This window comes from Dreissena polymorpha, chromosome 1 (genome assembly GCF_020536995.1).
Source record: "Dreissena polymorpha isolate Duluth1 chromosome 1, UMN_Dpol_1.0, whole genome shotgun sequence".
NCBI classification, from domain to species: Eukaryota; Metazoa; Mollusca; class Bivalvia; order Myida; family Dreissenidae; genus Dreissena; species Dreissena polymorpha.
Window position 1 is genome coordinate 88,734,523 of NC_068355.1, and position 24,338 is coordinate 88,758,860.

The 24,338-nt window shown below is 36.4% G+C and overlaps 1 pseudogene; it reads left to right on the plus strand.

Moving 5' to 3' along the window:
• Positions 1 to 7,276: 7,276 nt before the first annotated feature.
• LOC127835504 (uncharacterized) lies at positions 7,277 to 11,301 on the plus strand (annotated as a pseudogene).
• Positions 11,302 to 24,338: the final 13,037 nt, after the last annotated feature.

A 24,338-nucleotide genomic window follows, 5' to 3' on the forward strand; every position in this document is an offset into this window, starting at 1 on the left:
TACCATTAACTGTATTATTTAATTTTTCATAACACAAAATTTTCATAATAAACATAACTGTTTTAGTCATTATTACTTATGGTAAACCTATCAACTAAGAGAAAGCTGAAAGAAAGACAACATGTACACAATTTTGCAGTATCTATCTCCCTTGTTTAACCTGCTGAGTCATGTTTTCCAATCTATTTTTTCTTCTGCTCTAGAATTTGTTAGACGCCTTGGTTTCAAAACACTTAAAGGGTAAATACTTCAAAATGCATATGTTTCTAGTATAATGACATTTTTTGCTAAGCTGTAATTTCTTGTGTAAATCTGTACTTATTGTTTTGTCACATTTGTTATCAGTTTGTAGCAAATTAATCTATAATGGGAACTATTACAGAAAAGCCATCTTTGAGAAATTCCCTGCAGATATTGATCATTGCAGTGTGTAACTTTTTCGGCGAAGCTGTATAAGCCAGCTTTTCACCTTACCTGACCTTTGTAAGTATCCAATAAAATTCAAATAAAGTTTCCCGCGGCTAGATACGAATGAATACGCTTCATTTATTGATTGATTTGAACATACCACCAGAACATTGGAAACATGGACGCGTCTTTGTAACACTGTTTTACTGCATGAAACAATTTCATCTCTAATGAAAAGGCTTGATAGATAGAACAGTATTACACTCAACTCTCGACATCAATGCAATTTGTGCGTGCACCTTTTATTTTACGCTATCGCGTGAACTAGGTGAAGTGTTTGGGTTATCTGGAAGACTTGTGGTCAGCAGCAATAAATCACTTTCTCCGGTAAACCTTCTCAAAGGGTCAATCTCAGCATGTTATCTCATTAACAGCTCCAGACCATTATTGTATTGCTGATAAGAGATGAAGTCTATCTGACTCAAGAATCTGGCTTATTACCTGGACTCTGGAATTTTCTTTAGACCAGAAATATGTTAAATGAAAATATTCAGCAATATAATTATGATATGTCAACACTAGATTCTTAATGTGTTTCTTAACAATTAAATGATAAATAATATTTTTGATTAATTTTACAAGAATTATTCCACCATAATGACTAATGTGTTACGCATGAGCGCGATGATTCTCCATACTGTTAATAATCGACAAACCACTAAAACAGGTTTGTTCGAAGAACGCGCGTATGAATATTTAAAATATGTACGGATACTTCGCGTGTGGCCGGTTGCCTTAATGTTTTAATTTCACTCACATTCTTCTTTTGATTTTCAGTTTTGTATCTATAGGTTTATGACCAGAATATATGTAATAATGTAAAATAAGCCGCGAAAACTCCGCGTAACATCCCGTATTGCGTGTCATGCAGCTAAGAACTGCACAGAAAAAGACATTCGCTATCTTTGATCTCATTCATTGAACTCTTTACCTTTCACCAAATCCAACCACAATCAACGCCGTATGTCTTTTTTAAAAGATATTTCTTGTTACCAGCCCAGCCCCCCTGGAGGTCATGTTTTTTAGCTCACCTGAGCACAACTAGCTCATGGTGAGCTTTTGTGAACGCCTTTTGACCGTCGTCCGTCGTGCGTCGTGCGTTGTGCGGCGTCAACATTTGACTTGTTAACTCTCCATAGGCCACATTTATTGTCCAATCTTCATGAAATTTGGTCAGAAGATTGATCTCAATAATATCTTGGATGAGTTTGAAAATGGTTACGTTTGCTCGAAAAACATGGCTGCCAAGGGGCGGGGCATTTTACCTAATAAGGCTATATATTGCTTTAGTCAAATCTTGTTAACGCTCTAGAGGCCACATTTATTGTCTTATCTTCATGAAACTTGGTCAGAAGATGCATCCTAATAATATTTTGGACGAGTTTGAAAATAATGCTGGTTGGTTGAAAAACATGGCCGCCAGGGGGCGGGGAATTTTTCTTTATATGGCTATAGTAAAACCTTGTTAACTCTCTAGAGACCACATTTTTTGCTTGATCTTCATGAAACTTGGTCAGAAGATTCATCGCAGTAATATCTTGGACGAGTTCGAAAATGATGCCGGTTGGTTGACAAACATGGCCGCCAGAGGGCGGGGCATTTTTCCTTATATGGCTATAGTAAAATCTTGTTAACACTCTAGAGTTCACATTAATTTTTCGATCTTTATGACACTTGCTCAGATGATTTGTCCCAATGATATCTTGGATGAATTCGAAAATGATCCCGGTTAGTTTAAAAACATGGCCGCCAGGGGGCGGGGCATTTTTCCTTATATGGCTATATATAGTAAAACCTTGTTAACACTCTAGAGGCCACATTTATTTTCCAATCTTGATGAAATATAGTCAGAAGATTTGTCTTAATGATATCTTGGATGAGTTCGAAAATGGTTACGTTTGCTTGAAAAACATGGCCGCCATGGGGCGAGGCATTTTTCCTTATATGGCTTTATAAGGCTATTGTAAAATCTTTAAAACACTCTAGAGGCCACATTTATAGTCCGATCTTCATGAAACTCGGTCAGAAGATTTATCCCAATAATATCTTGGACGAGCTCAAAAATGATGCCGGTTGGTTGAAAAACATTGCCACCACGGGGGCGGGGCTATTTTCCTTATATGGCTATAGTAAAACCTTGTTAACACTCTAGAGGTCACATTTATTTTCCGATCATCATGAAACTAGGTCAGAATATTTGTCCCAATTATATCTTGGATGAGTTCGAATATGGTTTTGGTTGCTTAAAAAACATGGCCACCAGGTGCGGGGCATTTTTCCTTATATGGCTATATATGGCTATAGTAAAACCTTGTTAACACTCTAGAGGCAACATTTTTTGTCCAATCCTCATGAAATTTGGTCAGAAGATTGTTATCAATGATATTTTTGATGAGTTCGAAAATAATAATGTTTGTTGAAAGAAAAATGGCTTCCAAGGGGCGGAGCATTTTTCCTTAAATGGCTATAGTAAAATCTTGTTAACACTCTAGAGGCCACATTTACTGTCCGATCTTCATGAAACTTGGTCAGAAGATTCATCCCGATAATATCTTGGACGAGTTCAAAAATGATGCCGGTTGGTTAAAAAACCTTGGCTGCCTGGGGGCGGGGCATTTTTCCTTATATGGCTATAGTAAAACCTTGTTAACACTCTAGAGGCCACATTTATTTTCCGATCTTCGTGAAACTTGGTCAAAAGTTTTGTCCCAATAATATCTTGTTATCTCAGGTGAGCGACTTTGGGCCTTTTAGGTCCTCTTGTTTTAAATTATTATTAATAGAAAAGATAATGTAAGCTTCATTTTGGGAAAACAGGGCTTAATGCATATGCATTATTTGTCATCTCAGTACCAGAGACTCTCTTTAAACGAAAAACACTATAAAATCAGAAAGTGTCGTCCTTTATTAGCACTGCACAGGCTAATCAGTGTACACTGGACACCCCTTATTTGACATGCATTAAGCCCCGTTTTCCATGAACGCAGCCAATATGTACAGATTTTAATGACACACTGGCCAATGTCGTCGGACAGGCTGTTAAACACTATTGATTACATACACACACTCACTGTCTGCAGTGTACCAGTGGTGAAGTATAAACAGGCTAATCAGTGTGCACAAGCAGATGCGGTGGTTATTGTTCTTAGCGTAATTAAGAGCAGACCGATTTTCAACGCGTAGTAGTAATCTTAGTTTTTCGCAAGCGAGCAACTAAAAAGCATTATTATGTAGATTGGCTCTCAAAATATTTATTTCAAAACCTTTCGTCTTAGTTTTACTCTATAATAACCCAGTCCTTTATTTCGCGACGGCATAAGGAACGTGTCATTTATCCCTTATTTAAACAAAATAAAAAGCTGGGTCCGTATTCACTAACGCATTCTTAGACATAAGAACAAAGAGTAGACTTAAAACCAAGAAAAATGCGTACAGCGTTTGAATATATACAGACAACAACTGCTGATTATGTCATTAACAAAATGTTCTACAAGGTTAATGATGTAGATAGAACTGGTAAATGCCAAGTTTGACTCAGAATTAAAGATATTCTTGAATATACTCATTTAAAGAATTTTCTTTATTCTTAGAATTTAGTCTAAGAATTGTTTGGTGAATACGGGCCCAGGATTTTCCTAATTTAAATAATCAAAATTAACCAGAGAGTACCACATATCAATCAAAATCAAGGCATGTGTAATGTGGTAATAAAACTGTTAATGTCAATTAATTTGTACTGAGTTTGTTTTGCTGATTATTTTAGTGCCCTTTTTGCGGCAGTACATTTGAAGATTTAAAAAAAATATATAATTCAGTTTCTTTTTCGCGACTTAAGAAGGACAAAAGTTACAAGTTTCATTCATTTCGGACAAATATTACTTGTTATAACAAACTGAGACCAGGACAATTCTATCGGTCCCCACGATAAACAATCGTGTGCCAAATTTGAAGGTCGCCATGAACCGTTGGATACCAAGAGCGAGAAAACGCGTTTTCTGAGGTAGAATATCTTTCAAAAAATAAAAACACTCAATTGAAAAACCATATATCGATGCATCTTGATATAACTTTAAAGTCTACTAGACGAACTTGGGTCGCTTATTCTGGCTGCTTTATGGTTACGTCAGAGATATCGCACTGACGGCAACGCTGTCTGAAATATATGGATTCAGTTCGAATACAGAGCATGGCCGTTTCGATAAGATCGGCAAAAAAAGTTTCACCATTGAGGTCGTCATCGTTTTGTCAATCCCACGACCAATAAAAGTGTGTCAATGTTAAGATAACCTGATGTATCGTTGGCCTCATCGGTTAGCCTGATTCATGTCCATTTATAACATAGGCTGTAACAATCGACCAGATGTTCGACGGAAAAGCCTCATATAAAATTGGCATGAATTAAATAATACGAAGCTATATGCGTTTGCCGTAAAACCTCAACTAATATGTACACAATAACAAAAATCTGTGCTTCACGCTCGCCTCTAATTATATCGAACATGGAATACATAATTATTTTATTGCGCTTGCTCGCGCAAATTTTTTCTCTCAAAATTCCGACTAATCATGTTGAGGTTGCTTGATTGTTATACTGAATCTCGTCGTTTGTTTTGAGATTTCCTTGAACGTTATGGTGGCTATGAAAACTGAATTATAATGAAATATGAAACTTATGTTCAATAAAAGCCTATAAAGTTAATATGATAATTTTCTATACCAGTGACGATTGAAAACTGACTGATGTATCATCGAAGTACCAAGTATATGTTACATTTCTTTTGATAAAGTAAGGATTACCAGGTATTGATCAATACGTATAGCGGCAACGAGATGAGATGACAGTGTGAGTTTGATTTGATGTTGTCTCAACATTCTTTTTACATGGTTGTTTCGAAACATTATATCGTGGTGACGTCAATGTATGGATGCAACGCTAAAATACCCCACCAACCTTAAAATAATTAAGTTACAATTAAATCGCTGGAAATTTGAGCTGCAATTCAAAGTTCATATCAACATCCGTACGTTAATCATGTTGGAATGCTGGGACATAATGAACATAAAATTAGACACGACATGACCTCATAAACTTAGAAGTACACACATACGGGTCAAATTGTTTGCGATTTTGTTTTAGGTCATTGAAACAATCATTAAAGATATACGATGTACAATATAATCATAGTTGCACGAAAATAAATGTACTAAAGACGTTAACCCATTTATGCCTAGTGGATTCTCCCATCCTTCTAAATTGGATCAATTTATTTCCAAAATTAGGGATATCTAGTATATTTATTTCTATATTAAGAATATTTCTTACAGAAATTCCTTCAAGCAAACAGCGCAGACCCTGATGAGACGCCGCATCATGCGGAGTCTCATCTGGGTCTACGCTGTTTGCCAGGGACTTTTTTCTAGACGCCAGGCATAAATGGGTTAATTATTATTTGCTGCGCGCGTTTTTACGACAATAGTCTTTGCGTAAATGATGCCAAAGCCCAATGTTGACATCTCTGAGTGATTATCGCATAGTAAGTGGTCAGCAACTAAGCATTATTCTCAATATTATAATAATAACGTTGTTAAATTTCAATAAATGTCAGTGAATGCCCTACATGGAAAGATTTAAACCACTGACTCGTACAGATCCATTTATCAAATGGATAAAAAGGCTACCGGAGGAATCACTCGATCGTCATTGTTGTTATAAATTTTAGGTCTCTTTATACTTTGTAAGTGATCTACGTGTTGTAAGAAATTTAAACAAAAACAACAGAATTATTCGTAATTTTTCAATTAGTTCGCGCTTGTATTTCGTTATAATGTTATCTGTGTCATATTATGCTAATTAATTTATAAACGAAATTGAATTTTTCAGTATTTTAAGAGCCTACTTCATTAGAGGCGTTTTGTTCCCTGATATTTGAATTCTTCGATTTTATTGCATCGGTGACAATAAGTTGTACAATTGTCATTTCGACAGTCAAGAATTAATACTAATGGTGTAAACATTGAATGTGAAATACATGTACATGTATACACCAAACAATTTCAAAGATCGGGATTTATTTTTAATAATAAATACATAAATAAATCGTTGATCATATAGCCGCTTACTATTTTTTTATCGTGCTAATGCGGACTAAAATGTCTTTATGATTTATTGACCTTAACCCTAAGTACGGTTAAGGATGAGCAAGTTCACATGCTGAGTAGCTTGTAGTTTTACCTCTCTAACAGTAATACCTTAGGCGTAACTACCGACAGGAAATCATCCGTCGTGCGAGGGGATGGACTGACAAGGGACATTTAAAGCTATATGACCTCTATGAAAGCAAGGCATAAGCACGCGTTAACCGCTATCACACATCAAGATATATCTGTAGATTCCACAATTCTGAAGGCGCTGCAGTCTTCTGTAGTATTGCAGCTTTATGTCTCCAATTTGTTTACAAGTGATTTAAAACAACAAACACAATAATGAGCTATGATTAACCAAACATGTAAACACAGTGTTTAGCATTGATGAAAAGCAAACAATGACGAGCTATGGTGGATTTCATTGCCAATTCATGTAAATTAGACCTACTTGTATATGCTATAACGAACGTGGCGATATAATCTCAAACTGGTGTCAACGAACGAGATTTTATTAATGCGAACTGATCGAGAATGTTTGTGTGTTTGTTTACTTGGAATTTTGTTTTTTTGAATAGTAGCCCAGTCATATTATGGCGGCCTTTTATCAAATATAACTTTTTTCTTTGTAAGCTGGTTTTGCCAGTACTAAGTATCCATACTAACTATGCCAGTAACTGACAACTGCTCTGCGAAGAGTCAGAAGTAGGGGAACGGCCGCAGAAAGGATATATGATTTCATTACTAATCATTTAACTGTACTTAAGATGTTTATATAATGAAAGAAACTCTTTATTTCGAAGGCAAAGATTGATATTTTGGCAGTTATGATCGGTATCCGGATACAGAAGTGGTGCACCGGCTAGCGCGTGCGCATATATGGTTCCAGGCCACGGTACAGTACCTCAGATGTCTTAAGACACGTTCTCGTTAACTTTGTCGGGTGATAAATCTGGTTGTGGCGTCGAATCTGTCTGGGGTGAGATGTCTCTTGCATAACTGAAATGGCTGCCAGGGACACACATATGTTTGTAAATGGCTAACATGGCTTTCAATAAAGACGTGATGCGTTTACAGGCTCAAATGCGTGTATATTACTAGTAGCAAAATAACTTCATTTCTGGGCATTAAGGAAACTTTGCGTTAAATTTTATGGTGGACATATACAATAATCGCCGACGATTTTATGGCGTACCAAACGTTGAAAAATTCAAATATATTTGTTGGATAATTTTCATATATATGTTGGATAATTTTCATATATATGTTGGATAATTTTCATATATATGCTTGATAATGTTCATATATATGTGAGATAATTTTCATATATATGTTGGATAATTTTCATATATATGTTGGATAATTTTCATATATATATGTCCTATAATTTGCATCACGGGAAATGAACAGGCGTGGCTGAAAAGCGGAGGTGGCTAAATCCCGCTTAAAGTGCTTAAAGTGGAACGAAAAGGCCTCATCAACATTAATGCTGATATTTCAATAATGATGTATGAGTTCTTTATTTAGATTATTAGTACATTTCTTTTGTATCTTTTGGAAAATATTCAAAATAAAACATATGAGACCCTTTCCGTTTATAGAAAACCCTGTCCTTGGAAAGGGGAACTTCTCGCTATTCAATCATACCGATTTGACGGAATCTCAATTAATTCAGCCATTATGATAAATGACTTGAAGAAAATTAAATGGACTTGCTTTTTGATAAGGCTAGTAGAACAATGCCAAGATTCGCCGCTCTATGTGCAGCAATGTACGTATTGTGAAATATCTATTCTACCATTATTAACGAATTCACTTGTTATATTCAATGTTATTTCGGATAAACTAAATTTCGGACATTATAAAAACAGTAATTTTGGCCTCGGGACGTGAATAGTTTAAATGTATACACCGAGTATTAACTATTGACAATTACCAATTAACGTATATCTGTTATTTATTGGATTAATAGTCGGATTCATTAATTATAAAAACAATAAAGATGCTAAAGAATTTGTATCACCCAAAGGGGTGTACCCATACTCCCTAACATCTAAGGACCATGCTTAAGCCCTGTGATGTTAACATAGCCATGAAAACAAACATCTAAACTCAAATTTGAGTTTTCATCATCATCATCATCATCATCATCATCATCATCTTCAGTAATTGCATTCCTCTAACTAGAGTATTCTCGCAATGAAGTTAAAACTGTGCGTATGCAGCAGATAGGGCAGACTTTAAAAAGACGAAAGGTGTCACTCTATTTACATGGTTTAAAAAAAAACAGGGATCTTGTCTAGAAGGTGTGTGATGCCAGTGACGCCCGGAAGGACTCGGGTATCGAAGGGTGTATCGTGATCTGTGAGAGGCTGTTCCACAGGATGATGGTGGCAGGAAAGAAGCTGCTCTGGTAGCAGGTACTTCTACACTGGATCTGTCTGAAGCGCTGGTTGTGACCCCGGGAGGTGGTTCTAGAGGGCTGAAGATATGGTCTAGGGGGATACCCACAAGGTTGTTCTGTACTTTGTACAGCATAGTGATCTTGATACGTTGCGCCTGTGTTGTAAGGTGTTCCAGTTCAAGTCTTGAAGCATGGTAGACACGCTGCTTGTAGTGGAGTAGTCGTTCTTTACGAAGCGAGCTGCTCTGCGTTGGACCATCTCTAGCTGTTTGGATTGGTTGACTTGGTGTGGAGACCAGACTGATGATGCATTTTCTATGATGGGACGGACGTATGTGATTAGGCTTTTGATTTGGAGTCTGATGATCCTGGCTTGATGTTACGACGGAGAAAAGAGAGGGTTGAGTTGGCTTTCTTAGTAATGTCATCTATGTGGGTATCCCAGTTAAGGTCGTGGCTGATTGTAACACCAAGGTATTTGGCTGAGATGGTTAAGTTTAGGTTGATTCCATGAATGCTGTATGTAGATTTGATTGGGGTTTTCTTTTTAGTGATGTGGATTACTTCGCACTTGTCCGGGTTGAAGGCCATTTGCCAATCTTCTTCCCAGATCTGGAGGTTGTTTAGGTCTTTGCATTGACCGTTCCAAGGCGGTGACCCCAGCTTTATTCATATTTTGTGTTTATGTTGGTTTGTATTGTGCTGTATTGTGCTGTTTTGTACTGTTTGGGCAATCGGTCACTTGCCTTAAATAAAGGACCTACTAATTTGTTTTAATGAAAATTCAATACTGCTCCAGCAGCTGGAGTTTCACTTCTTTATATTGTTAGAGTGTGTCAACATCTGACTGGCTATCTATAATCCGGTAGAGTAAGCAGTCGTCAGCGAACAGTCTGGCTGTAGAGGAGGTTTTGCTGGGCAGGTCGTTGATGTAGGCTAGAAAGAGTAGGGGGCCTAATACTGTACCATTGGGTACTCCGGATGTGACTGGGGCTAACGAAGATGTTGCGTTCTCTAGGAAAACCTGTTGGGTTCGGTTTGACAGGAAGTCATCAATCCAGTCTAGGACATTCCCTCTGACACCGTAGTTGCTGAGTTTCTGAAGGAGGCGTTGGTGAGGTACCTTGTCGAAAGCTTAAGAAAAATCGAGTAGGATTGCATCTATTTGTTTGTTCTTGTCAAGGCCTTTATCTAAGTCGTTGATTGTGAGGATGAGCTGAGTTTCGCATGAGCGTCGTTTCCTGAAGCCATGTTGACTGTCTGATAAGATATTGAAGTGTTCGAAGTGAGAGAAGATGTTACTGTGAACATTTATTTGAATAATTATTGCAATTTTAATGGCACAAGATTGTATTAGGGCCCTGGGTTGAAAATGCTCTGAACAAGTAATACAGATTACTAAGCACAAAAGTCATATTGAATTTTAAGGTATTAATAAGCTTGACGTAATCAAAGCAATATCACACGCCTCTAACTAAATCCATTTAACAACTAGTAATTTGGTTTCTTTTCAGCTGCAGAGATGATGTCCCGAAAGTGGCCAACTACGTTGAAGTCAACGTACCTCAGTACCTTCCAGATGACTTTAAGACCTTTTTTCGCATGACAAGGGGTACTTTTGAGAGAGTTCTGGGGAGAATTTCAACTGATGATCAGCTTCGTAGAAGGATTGCAACTGGGGGTCGTGAACAAGTTCCATTGGATAAGGACTTACTAATTACGCTTAGGTATTTGGGTAATTTAGAGACAGTAAGGTCTATTGCAGACCGTTTTGACGTATCAAAGTCAACTTTCTTAGACCATAACCGAAGAATGCTGACAGTTTTATGTGACAGCCTTCGTAAGACAGTAATATGTTGGCCATCAAACAATGACAAGCAGACTGTGAATAATGAATTTCAAAATAAGAAAGGCTTCCCTGGAGTCTTGGGGGGGGGGGGGGGGCAATAGATGGGACGCACATACAAATGTCGGCACCAAAGAAAAGGTCTCCAGACTACTTCAATAGAAAAGAACACTATTCAATAATCTTGCAAGCTGTTTGTCGAGAAGACAGGCGTTTCACAGATGTGTATTGAGGGTGGCCTGGAAAGATGCATAATGCACGCGTTTTCCGTAACTCGCCTTTATATGCTGCACTTCCCGCTTTTACTGGAATGAATCACATAATAGGAGATGAAGCTTATCCGATTTCTAGATACTTGATGACACCATTTCGCGATAATGGTCACCTTTCAAGGGAACAGGTGAACTTCAACAAAGCTTTTCGGGCTCCCGTGTCCTCATAGAAAACAGCTTTGGCATGTTAAAGAGTAGATTTTGCAGACTTATGTTTATTGATATTGTCAAAACAGTCATTGCAAGTTGCATGATGCATAATTTATGCATTTTAAATGAAGATGAATTTGGCATTCTTTTTGAAAATGACGATAATAACTTTTCATTATTTGTAGCTCAAAATAATGTCGAAGGCGTTATGAAAAGAGCAATTATAACCAGGCATTTAACGATAAAATTAATTAATAAGCTTTCAGTTTCTGTTCTACCTGTTGAGACAATTTAGTTTTGTTAACTTTTTATATTAAAAATAATGAAACATACTTATAAAAATTGTCATTGACCATTATTTTTGAAAAATGATTGGTTTTCACTAAAACTGCTCAGTAGTTATTGTCCCCTACCGGTTTCACCGGAGGGGACTTATGGTTTGCGCTCTGTGTGTCCGTCAGTCTGTCACACTTTTCTGGATCCTGCGATAACTTTATAAGTTCTTCATATTTTTTCATGAAACTTGAAAAATGGACAGATGGCAATATGGAGATTATGCACGTCATTTTTGTTGTTCCTATGTCAAGATTTCTTGTTGCTATGGCAACAAATAGACTAGAAAAACTGCTGAAACTGGTGGATCCTGCACACTTTTCTGGATCCTGCGATAACTTTAAAAGTTCTTCATATTTTTTCATGAAACTTGAAACATGGATAGATGGCAATATGGACATTATGCACGTCATTTTATTTTCTTGATACATCAAAAATTATGGTCGCTATGACTACAAATATATAATAATATATATATATTTCTGACAATGGTGGAGCCGGTAGGGGACATATATCGTTTGGCAATAGTCTTGTTTACATTATTTTCTAATCAGACGGTTAGTTTTGAGTCCTGATCATGCATTTATCTTCATATTTTTTAATTAAAACTAATAAAAAATTTAAATGTCCATATGCCTGTTAAATGATAAGGTATTTGTGTATCCAACAGAATTGTTTTCACGTGTATGCAATGCTATGTTCTTGAAAATATGTCTATTGCTTTTAAATAAATTGACTAAAAAACTATTGCTGTTCCGCTTTTAAAGCAAATTACATAACAAACGATAACATATCTTTAAACAACAAGAGCACCACATAACGGCCACGCTCGGCTGCAGGTGCAGTTTTGAATAAATGAAAGCTTGTCAGAATTATTATTTTAGAGGTCACAGTGACATTGTCCTTTGACCAAGTGACCCCAAAATGGGTGTGGTGTGTAGAAATCATCAAGGTGCATCTACATATGAAGTTTCAAAGTTGTGGGTGGAAGCACTTTGATTTTTAGAGCCAATGTAAAGGTTTTAGCACGACGCTTGACAGCGGACGAAGAGCTGGCTATGGCAATACCTCGGGGGTTTCTCCGAAAACAGCCGAGCTAAAAATCAACAACAACAATAATAATAATATCATCCAAGATTTGGAATTTGACACTTATTTCATTTAAACTTTGAGTCAATGCAACATGCTAAAGTGTTGGAAGGTTCTTACTGAAGTGTATAGATTTTTTTTAAAGTTGTATGCATGCAATTTATAATTGGAATGCAAATGTTGAACCTCGAATTTGAGCTAAAATAAATTCAGAACTGCACACAAAAAATAATTGCCTAAACATGCATGTATCTAGAAACAAGAGCTGTCAGAGGACAGCGCGCTCGACTATTCGAGTGCTTGACAGTATAACGTAAGCCATCATGGGGTAATTGTTCAAATTATTCAATAAGGTCAAGGTAATAGTTCAGGTATATTTTCCACAATCTATTGAACATTTGTAAAAACATAAAGCAAACTTATAAGATTTTATTTCAAGTTTGATAGCAATAGCATGGTTCGGAAGTTTGGACGGTCCTTCAAAAATAACAAGATGGCCCTAGTTCGCTCACCTGAGAGGAGTCGGTTCATTTAATCTTTACCAAACGTCAACCTTGACCTAGATATTGTCCAGAAAAACGTCCTGGTCAAGTTTCATCATTATTGAACCAAAACTCTGGCGTAGGGAGTGTTTTTGTTTTTGTAAGATTTGAAATGGTGACCTATCATCAAACTTTACTGAGATCTTTCAGCAACTTTGATAAAGAATGCTTGAGAAATGTGAATGCTAGAGTGTTTACAAACCAAATGTGGACGGACGGACAGCGGACAAAGACCAATCCTAAAACCTCACCTGAGCAATCAGGTAAGTTAAAAAGTGTGTTTCACCGATCTGAGCCATTTTCCAACTTGTCCAAGAAATCAATAAAACCAATGTATTGACTAAGTTTCAAGATGATTAGGCAAAATATTTGACTTCCATAGTGTTCAATCACAAGGTTTCTCTCTATATAGTCACATAAGGAAAACTGCCCCACCCCCCTGGCAGCCATGTTTATTGACCCATCGGGACCATTTGCAAACTCATCTGAGATATATATAAAACCAATCTTTTCACCAAGTTTCATGATGATTGGGCAAAAAATGTGACTTCTAGAGTGTTCACAAGCTTTTTTTTACTATATAAATATAAGAAAACTGCCCCCCCCCCGCGGCAGCCATGTTATTCAACTGTCCGGAACCATTTTCCAACTTAACTCTCGTATCAAGGAAACAAATGTTCTGACCAAATTTCATGAAAATTGGGCAAAAAATGTGTTTTCACTGTATACATATAGAGAAAAAATGCCCCGCCCACTGGCGGCCATGTTTTTTCACCGATCAGGACCATTTTCAAACTCGTCCGAGAAATCAATAAAACCAATGTTTTGACCAACTTTCATGATGATTGGGCAAAAATTGTGACTTCCAGAGTGTTTACAAGGTTTCTATATAGCCAAATTAGGAAAACTGCACCGCCCACTGGCGGCCATGTTTTTCAACGGTCCGGGACCACTTTTGAACTCAACCAACATATCATTAAGGCAAACATTTTGACAAAGTTACATGAAGATTGGGCAGGAAATGTGACTTCTACAGTGTTTACTAGTTTTTTCTTTTGTTTTTGACCTAGTGACCTAGTTTTTGACCCCGCACGACCCAGTTTCGAACCCGACCGAGATTTCATTGGGACGAAGCCTCTGACCAAGTTTCATGGCCTATAGAGTGTTGACGAACAAATGTTCACGGACGGACGGACGGACGTACGACGGACAAAGACCGGTCACAAAAGCTTACCTGAGCAATCAGGTGAGCTAATAAAAAAGGGAAAAATATATATAAAAATTGGGGGGGAGGGGGGGGGGGCAGGGATTCTGGGTTGGGGCATGGGGTATTGTTTGGGTGGAATCCATTGTGGTATTCAGGTAAGTGTTGTTTTGTCAAAGTATTAATAAAATCTGATCATAAATAAAGAAGTTATGGCAATGTAAGTAAAATTTACTCTTGACCTTGAGAGTCAAGGTCATTCAAAGGTCAAGGTTAAAATGAACTTGGCAGGTACAGTACCCTCATGATAGTAAGAAAATAATTGAAGTTTGAAATCAATAGCTTTGGTACTTTAGAAGTCAAGTGGATCTAAACACAAAATTTAACAAAATATTCAGTTACTAAGACAAAAAAGGGCCATAATTCTTACAAAATGCTTGATAGAGTTGTCTGCTCTTGTTTAAAGATTGGGGTCATGTAGGTAAAGAAATTTGCAAAATATGAAAGCAATATGTAAAGGGACATTGACAATATTTGAGGTGGTACGCAAACTTTAACATAGATTTAATAATAATATGCATATTCTAAATGATAAAAGGGCCACAATTCTTACAAAATGCTTGATACAGTTGTCTGCTCTTGGTAATAGATTGGGGTCATGTTGGTAAAGAAGTTTTCAAAAATTTAAAGCAATATGTCAAGGGACATTGAAAATATTTGAGGTGGTGCGCAAACTTTAACATAGATTAATCAATAATATGCATATTCTAAGTGGAAAAAGAGCCATAATTATTACAAAATGCTTGATAGAGTTGTCTGCTCTTGTATATAGGTTGGGGTTATGTTGGTAAAGAAATATGCACAATATGAAAGCAATATGTCAAGGGACATTGAAAATATTTGGGGTAGTACGCAAACTTTAACATTTGCACGCTAACGCTAACGCCGACGCCGGGGTGAGTAGGATAAGTCCACTATACATATTTCATATATAATAGTCGAACTAAAAACCATTGAAACATAATATCATATGGTTGACCTTTGTTTAAGGCATTTATGTTCAAAATGTCTATGATGATGACATAACATATCAATATTAAGGTATTGTGTTTGTTTTTATTGGTTTCCTTTCATTGAAATCCGTAGATCACTTCTAATCATCACAAAGTAATCTTTCCATACTTGAGCTGATGATCGAATGTTAGATCTATTTTTGCTTTAAGTGTCAAAGTCCATCACAATCTGTTTTAGTATCATATTATAGCTCTTTGATCCCGTCGCTCTGTTGCTGTCTTTAGCTCGACGATAAGCTGCCACGATGGTCTTCCATCACCCTTCAACCTGCTTGCTATTAAAAACCTTTACTGTTAAGAGATTTGAACAGTTCTTCCCACAAAGTTTTTTTAACAGGGGGTTGTTGAACTTATCTACATTTGCTTTGTACAGTTCAAGCAGAAGCAGGGTTTGTGATCTTGCCCATGTAGTACTGGAAGTATCTTTCTGGTCTTTGGTTCTCAGGCAGAGACTCTAAAAAACATTACAACAAATATTTAATATAGCCTTTAGATAAAACACTGGTCTGTACAGGAAACAACTAGAGCTTTGTCACAGACGTGACGTATACCCCCACATGCTGCATTGGCACAGACTATTTTGCTTGCTGTCTTCACAAAAAAAAGAAGCTAATTTATGGCGATTTTTAAGAATTATTATGCCATTATCATTTATGGCCATTTTGACCTTTGAACTCTTGAATGCTTTTGCATGACACGCCGTCCAATGACTTTGATCAAAATTAATGTACAGAGTCATTTTAAAATCTCACATTGAATGACATAGTTATGGGCGGACAAGCTCATTTATGGCCATTTTTGACTTTTGAACTCCAAGTGTAACCTTGACATTGGAGATATCAACGTAATTCTTTCACATGACACACTGTCCAATGATTGTGAACACATGTACCAAGTAATTTTAAAATCTCACAATGAATGACATAGTTATGGCCCGGACAAGATCATGTATGGCCATTTTTTACCTTTGAACTTAAAGTTTGACCTTGACCTTGGAGATATCGACATATTTTTTTTTGAGCGACAAACCGTCCCATGATGGTGAACAAATGTACCTAGTCATTTTAAAATCAAACGATAAATGACATAGTTATGGTCCGGACAAGCATTTTGACCTTTGAACTCCAATGTGACCTTGACCTTGGAGATATCGACGTACTTCTTTCGCATGACACACCGTTCCATGATGGTGAACAAATGTACCAAGTAATTTTAAAATCTAACGATAAATGACAGTTATGGTCCGGAAAAAACTTTCGGTTTGAAACGCACTAAGTGACTCTGTGACCTAATTTTTGATCAGGCATGACCCATATTCAAACTTGACCTACACATCATGTAGATACAACTTGTGACCAAGTTTGGTGAAGATCAGATGAAATTTTGGGACAGACCAACAGACAGACCGACAAAGTGACTCCTATATAGCCCCCATTACCAATGGTAATGGGGGTATAATAACAGCATCTAAAAACAATGACAATTAACACACATCTATAAATAATGGCAAGGCATAACACAAATACATTGTGAATAATAGAGAACTGTTAAACATCATAACCCTTTCCTACATATACACTTGAAATTTTGATCACTTTTGAGCAGGCCTTGACCATTTCTTTAAGAATCATTGTGAAAGGGTGTGGTAGCATTCACAGCATGATAGGCCAACTTCTATGTTGCGTTTTAGAAAGCTGCACTTTTGGAGGTTGGTCATAAGATTTTGCATGAGTTTGTTATGTTGTAACATTAAGATTTAATTTATAACACAATACAGGTTGAATGTGTGATATAATGATCATTCCTAAAAATGTATTTGTGTTATAAATACAAAGTAGGAAATTAACTCAATGAATTTCATCATCACCATCATAAATCCTCATTTTTGTCAACATCAACAGCAGCATCAATGATCATCCGCTCTTGGTCACCCATATTCATCATTGTAATGATCCTTGTCCGCAATACATGTACCCACAATTCAACCACCAAATTATGCATAATCATAACTATCATCAACATCATCAATTATCACAACCATCATTACCCCCCCCCCCCCTGTTTGTCATCCCCATTTATCATCATTATTAACATTGTCACAATCTTAAGCATAATTATCATTGCCATGATCATAATTACCACAATCACCATCATAATTGTCACCATCTTCACCATCCTTACCATCACTATCATCTTCCTCACAACTATCATAAACATCATAAACTAGAGCTTTGTCACAGACGTAACGAATACCCCCACATGCCGCATTGACACAGAATATTTTGCATGTTGTCTTCAAATAAAACAGCAGACACCATGCTCAATGTTAAAAACGCACTAAGTGACCCCATGACTAGTTTTTGACCCGCCATGGCCTATGTTCGAACTTTACCTACACATCATCTAGATACAACTTCTGACCAAGTGTGGTGAAGCTCGGATGAAAACTACTTGAATTAGAGAGCGGACACCATGCTGAATGTTTAAAACGCACTAAGTGACCCCATGACCTAGTTTTTGACCCGGCATGACCCATATTCGAACTTGACTTAGACATCATCTTGATACAACATCTGACCAAGTTTGGTGAAGATGTGATGAAAACAACTTGAATCAGAGAGCGGACACTTAATACGGACCGACAGACAGACCGACCGACAGACAGACAAGCTCACTCCTATATACCCCCTAAACTTTGTTTATGGGCGTATAATTATCCACTCATGGTCACCATTATCATCATCAGAATTATCCGTATCAGCATTACAATCCTTGTCATAATCACAATCATCATCACCAACAGACTTACCTCCCCCACCACCACCGCCACCACCATCACTAGGAGTACCAGCACTTGTCTTCCCTGCAATACAAAATAAACAAGCAAATCCGTTGGATTGATATCCCCCGCAAATATGCTTCTGGACACAAAAGTGTTATATTTGACACAAAAAAAGCATTTTTTAAGATACAAAGGGCCACGACTCCATTATTAACAGATGGTATACAATGCCATTTGGCGTGCATCATCTTCTTACCCATATATATACTCATACCAAGTTTCAATGAAATCCGCCAAAGCACTTCCAAGATATGACTCCGGACACAAAAGTGCCGGACGGACGGACGGAAAGACGGACGGACGGAAGGACGGACGGAAAACGCCAAAACAATATCCCTCCGCCTATGGCGGGGGATAATAAAATTTCTTTCAGCAGCTATAGAATTTTCGCACTCAACTACAGACACACAACCACACGCGCACGCACACACACGCATACGAACACGCACACACACGCATGCACGCTCGCGCACACGCACGCACGTACACACGCACACATACACACACGCGCACACACACGCACATACATTCACACACATGCGCATACACACACATGCACGAACCCGCGCACACACCCCCTTACACGTACATGCACAACACACGCACATTACATACTCGCGCAACATGCGCGCACACACACGCACAAACAAACGCGCGCCGAACCACCCCATACAATTCTGTAGTTCTTACTGTTATATTACCACTATTATAGGTTACATACAATCTACGGAGCTTTATATAAACTTTTTATTTTGTGTATTACCAGTGTATGGAAAAGCGCTTTTTTACGTCGCTCGTGAGCTGTGATAGGAGGATATGTATTTATTCCTATATTTATGTATATAGCATGCGGTGCGTAGAATATATGTGTTATAGAAAATACAGAAAATATGTGTTTTATATAATTTGTGTAATTTTCAGTATATTGTATTTGCTCTACAACTCCACATCACTTATGTTGTAAATTAACTTCTTTCCAAACAGGGCAACACATTTTTGAAATCATTTTTGTTAATAAAAATTAAAATATTTATTGAGAGTAAGACGCTCATAATTTTGTTATATGAGTAAAAATACATCTGGTGGTATCTCTAGTTCATTTTGTTTTCGGAACTAGATTAACTGCAGGCCAGATACAGTAAAAATGAAAATACTAGAGTTACATTTTATAGGTACAAAATGCTTATAAAACGTTTGCTTATCAAACAAAAACGTGGGAATGTCCGTCAGTCGATCTAAGTAGGTTTCGTTTTTCGTATATTTCAGATCGACAATGCGACGGACATACGAAAATGTTTTCGTGTATATGTCTTTGATCTTAGCACATATCGTGTAATGTTGATACTTGTTAAACGTTTCGTAGACAACAGTTTATTAAAACGTGTACTGATTGCATTAATTGTGTTTAACAATAAATGAAGATATACATATATAATCAATAGATGATTTTCAAATACAGTAGGTGCATAGGTTCTTTTTAACTGTCGCGAACCTCTTGACAAATAATAGCACACAATGTTTGTATAAGAATGCATATTTTGTCATTGTAATAGTCATGTTATAGTCATTATTGTAACCTAAGCTTATCAATTATTACAACGTTTTTTTTTACGAGATACAGGTACACACAGTGCAAAACAATAAGACAGAACACATGCATGTATACACACATACACTCACATACACGCTCACAAACACACATGAACATACGCGCGCACTCAACCGCAGACAAACACACACATACACACGCGCACCCGCACACACGCGTTTTACACAACCAGCACACGCACACATACACATACGCGCGCGCTCGTGCGCGCACACACACACACACACACACACACGCACGCACGCACGCACGCACGCACGCACGCACGCACGCACGCACGCACGCACGCACGCACACACACACACACACACACACACACACACACACACACACACACACACACACACACACACACACACACACACACACACACACACACACACACACACACACACACACACACACACACGCGCGCGCATTCACACACATAACTGAACCGGCGCGCACACTCCTTTCCACGAACATACACAACACAGGCGCATAACACACGCGCGCAACACGCGCGCACACACACACACACACAAACACACACACACACACACGCACCGAACCACCATCCACACACAATTTAGTAGTTTTTGTATTGGTATATTATTATAATTATAAGTTACCATACAATCTACGGTGTTATATATATACTTTTATACTCAGATCACTATTTCAATTATTTTGTGCATTTCCAGTGTTTGGAAGTGCGCTTATGTAGGTCTCTATTGGAGACAAATCGTTTATTGTTGTTTTCTTCTCATTTTTGTGATTATTTCTGTTTGCTTCTTTTTTATGGACTATTCAGCTGTTTGTATCCATATTTTTTTGTTTTCTTTTTTCGTTTGTATGTAATGATATCTTATATCTTATACTAGAAACCAACTGGGCATTTTTTAAAATAGGTACCAACTGGACAAGCATCACAAATTATCATTTACATCACCCTCCACTTCTTTAAATGATTAAGATATGTACTTTAAATGTAAAAGGGCTAAATAATAAAGACAAACGCATACAAATCTTCAAATGGTTAGACGAAAAAAAAAATAGTATAATCCTATTACAAGAAAGTCACTTGACACATACTTTAAGACAAACCTTAAAAGATGAATGGGACGGAGACATCTATCTTAGTGGTCAACATTCTAATAAACAAGGCGTGGCCTTTCTGATAAAAAATAATATTGGGATCACAGTCGATAATTTTAACGAAATAATAATTGGCAGACAAGCGAGTATAGATATCAAAATACACGAAACACAATTAACATTAATCAACGTTTACGGCCCTAACATAGATGATTCCACTTTTCACGAAACACTACAATCCTTTATAAATAATAATCAAGATAAAACATCATAGTCGGTGGTGATTTCAATACTGTTCTTAACCCATTATTAGATGAAAAGAAGGGCAACCTTTATACTCATCCTAAAAATAGAAACATTTTAAATAACATAATTGAAAACTACAATATGATAGACATCTGGCGTACAATATATCCAAACGAAAGAAAATTCACCTGGCACTCAAACACAAAACCAACAATATTTTGTAGATTAGACTATTTTTTAATATCTGAGTCTCTTTGCAACATTATTGACACATGTAACATAAAACCAGGATTTATGACTGACCACTCTCTAGTTGAACTTAAACTGCACAATATACAACCTGAAAGAGGCCCAGGATACTTTAAAATTAACAACAGCATCTTATTAGATACACAATATCAAACACAAATAAAACAGGAAATATTAAATACAGTTCAAAATAATAAAGATGCAAACCCAAATACCTTATGGGAAGTAATTAAAGGAAATATACGCAACACAACAATTAGATACACATCATTTAAACAAAAAGAAACACACAAACTTGAAACTAAAACCATCAAAACCATTGAAACCCTTGAAAAACAATTGCATCAAACGAACACAAATGATACCACCGACATTGAAAATGAAATAACGTTAAAAAAACAAATATTAGATGAAATTTATCATACACATCTCAATGGAATAATACTAAGAGCGCGTGCACAGCATGTTGAACACAATGAAAAAAATACAAAATACTTCGCAAACATTGAAAAACGTAGAAGTGAACAAAAAACTGTACACAAATTAGTAGTCAATGGCAAAGATATAACAAACAGAACTCAAATACTAGAAGAACAACGTTTATTTTTCGAAACCCTCTATAAACGAAAAAATGTTGAAAATAACACCCTTTTTAAAAATACACATCACGCTTTAAATCAAGAAGAAAAACTATTGTGTGACGGATTACTAAATGAATATGAATGTGGATTAGCACTAAAAGAAATGCAAAATAACAAAAGTCCAGGATCTGATGGCATCACCATTGAGTTTTATAAAATATTTTGGAATGATATCAAAACACATGTAATTAAATCACTAAACTATTCATATAATAATGAAAACCTATTTTTTTTTTATTTTTTTTTCAATCTGACAAGACCATTGTGAATATACAACAAAACACACAAGCCCAGTATGCTTTCTTCCGCCTTTACACAACCCATCATTTTTCATAACTATTCCTCTGTTGTTCTTTTCTTTTCTCTCTAAAAAAATATATATTATATTAGCATATCTTGTATAACATGTCTGAACTTTATTGCTTTGTACAATCACTATGTTGTATGATCATATACATGTTTACATTGTATGTATGATATTGAATAAAAAAGCTATAGAATTTTTTTATACATTGCAATATGGCATTTTCCATTGTGATGTTTAATTTTTATATAATTTTAAATGTAGAGGCTTGTCTTTAAAATGAACAAACATAAATGAACTAAGTTCAAAATCAATTCATGTACAGTATTGGTAAACATTGTTTACACACACGGTAAAAAAAGGTCCGCAAATAATTGTATGCATTAGATGCCTCCTGACCTCTGTGCTTTTTGAGACAGAATGTAAAGCAAGTTTTTGTGATATATGCGCATGTGCGGCTACCCAATATTTTACCAATTACAAAACATTCAGTATTTTAAGAAGTGACCACAACCGAATGTTTACTTTGAAATTAAAACAAATCGATCACTTTTTTTCGCAATAAACAATCAGAAAAATATACAAGCACATGAACATTTTTGTATTATTTGAATCCCTAATTATCATTCAACATGTAATCAATCACATTTGCAAGTTTTATTTGAAAGTAAAGAGATAAGAAAAAATGTAAATGACAAACCTTGCCTCAGCACAGATAAAATGTACTCATAGGCATGTTGCCTGATTGAATGGTCTGAAATACAAAGTGTCACCACATCTTCAATCAATTAATATAATAATAATGAACGCATTTCAATGTTTAAAGAGGCTTTACGAGCGTAAACTAGGAATGGGATGGTCAGTTAGGCTCGATTGGTCATTGTCGGCTCGGGTACTAGTTGCATGTACCCCATGTACACTTAAGCATACTTACATGTACCCCGGGTACGGTAAATATACTCATACATGCCCGGGAACTTTAGCGCTAAATCGATCGTTGTCAGCAATTATTTTTTAAATTAATTATTTTCATATTTATGTCAATTTTCTATTAAAATGGAATCTATATTATCGAAACTCATTCTCAACAAGCATGTTGATACATTTTTTTAAATAGCAGTTTGTTTCGTAATTACGGTAATCGGTAGCGTGTTTTGGGGGCGGGAATAAACAGTAGGGTACAGTCTAAAATCGGCTGGGTACGTTTGAGTATATATACTGTACCCGGGGTACATGTAAGAATACTAACATGTACCCGAGGTACATGTTACTAGTAACCGAGCGGACAATGACCAATCGAGCATCAGTTAGGTGGTAAGGTATATTTTATTTGACATGAATAAAATTGAAATTGAAGTATTGGTAACTGATTGACAATAATCACACTTATTAATTCCAACTTTGACACAATAATTGTGTTGCTTTTTTTTCAAGTTACAAATATTTTAAGTTTTAGCATACCATCTGAATTCAGGGCCTCTACAAGAGTTGCAGATGCTATGATGTGATGCTCTTCTCCGCCAATACTGACAACAAATGTACTGAAAATACAGTTTAGCTTAAAGAGACTTCTTTAACAAATGGCAAAATCATGCTTTAAAATCGATGATACTTCAGATTATATTAATAAAATATTGGAAGAAGATGAAATAACAGGAAATTGCATTTGTTAAACCACCGTCTTTAATGATAAAAAATAAGCCGAAGTGTGCATATCCGAATTAAGAGATAATGCTCAAACAAAATTAAAGAACACCATAATGTTACCAATAATTGCAGGATAATAAATGTGCACATTCATACTGTAGTAATGCTCCAAAACTTAATATTTGTTTGCCTTTTGAGACT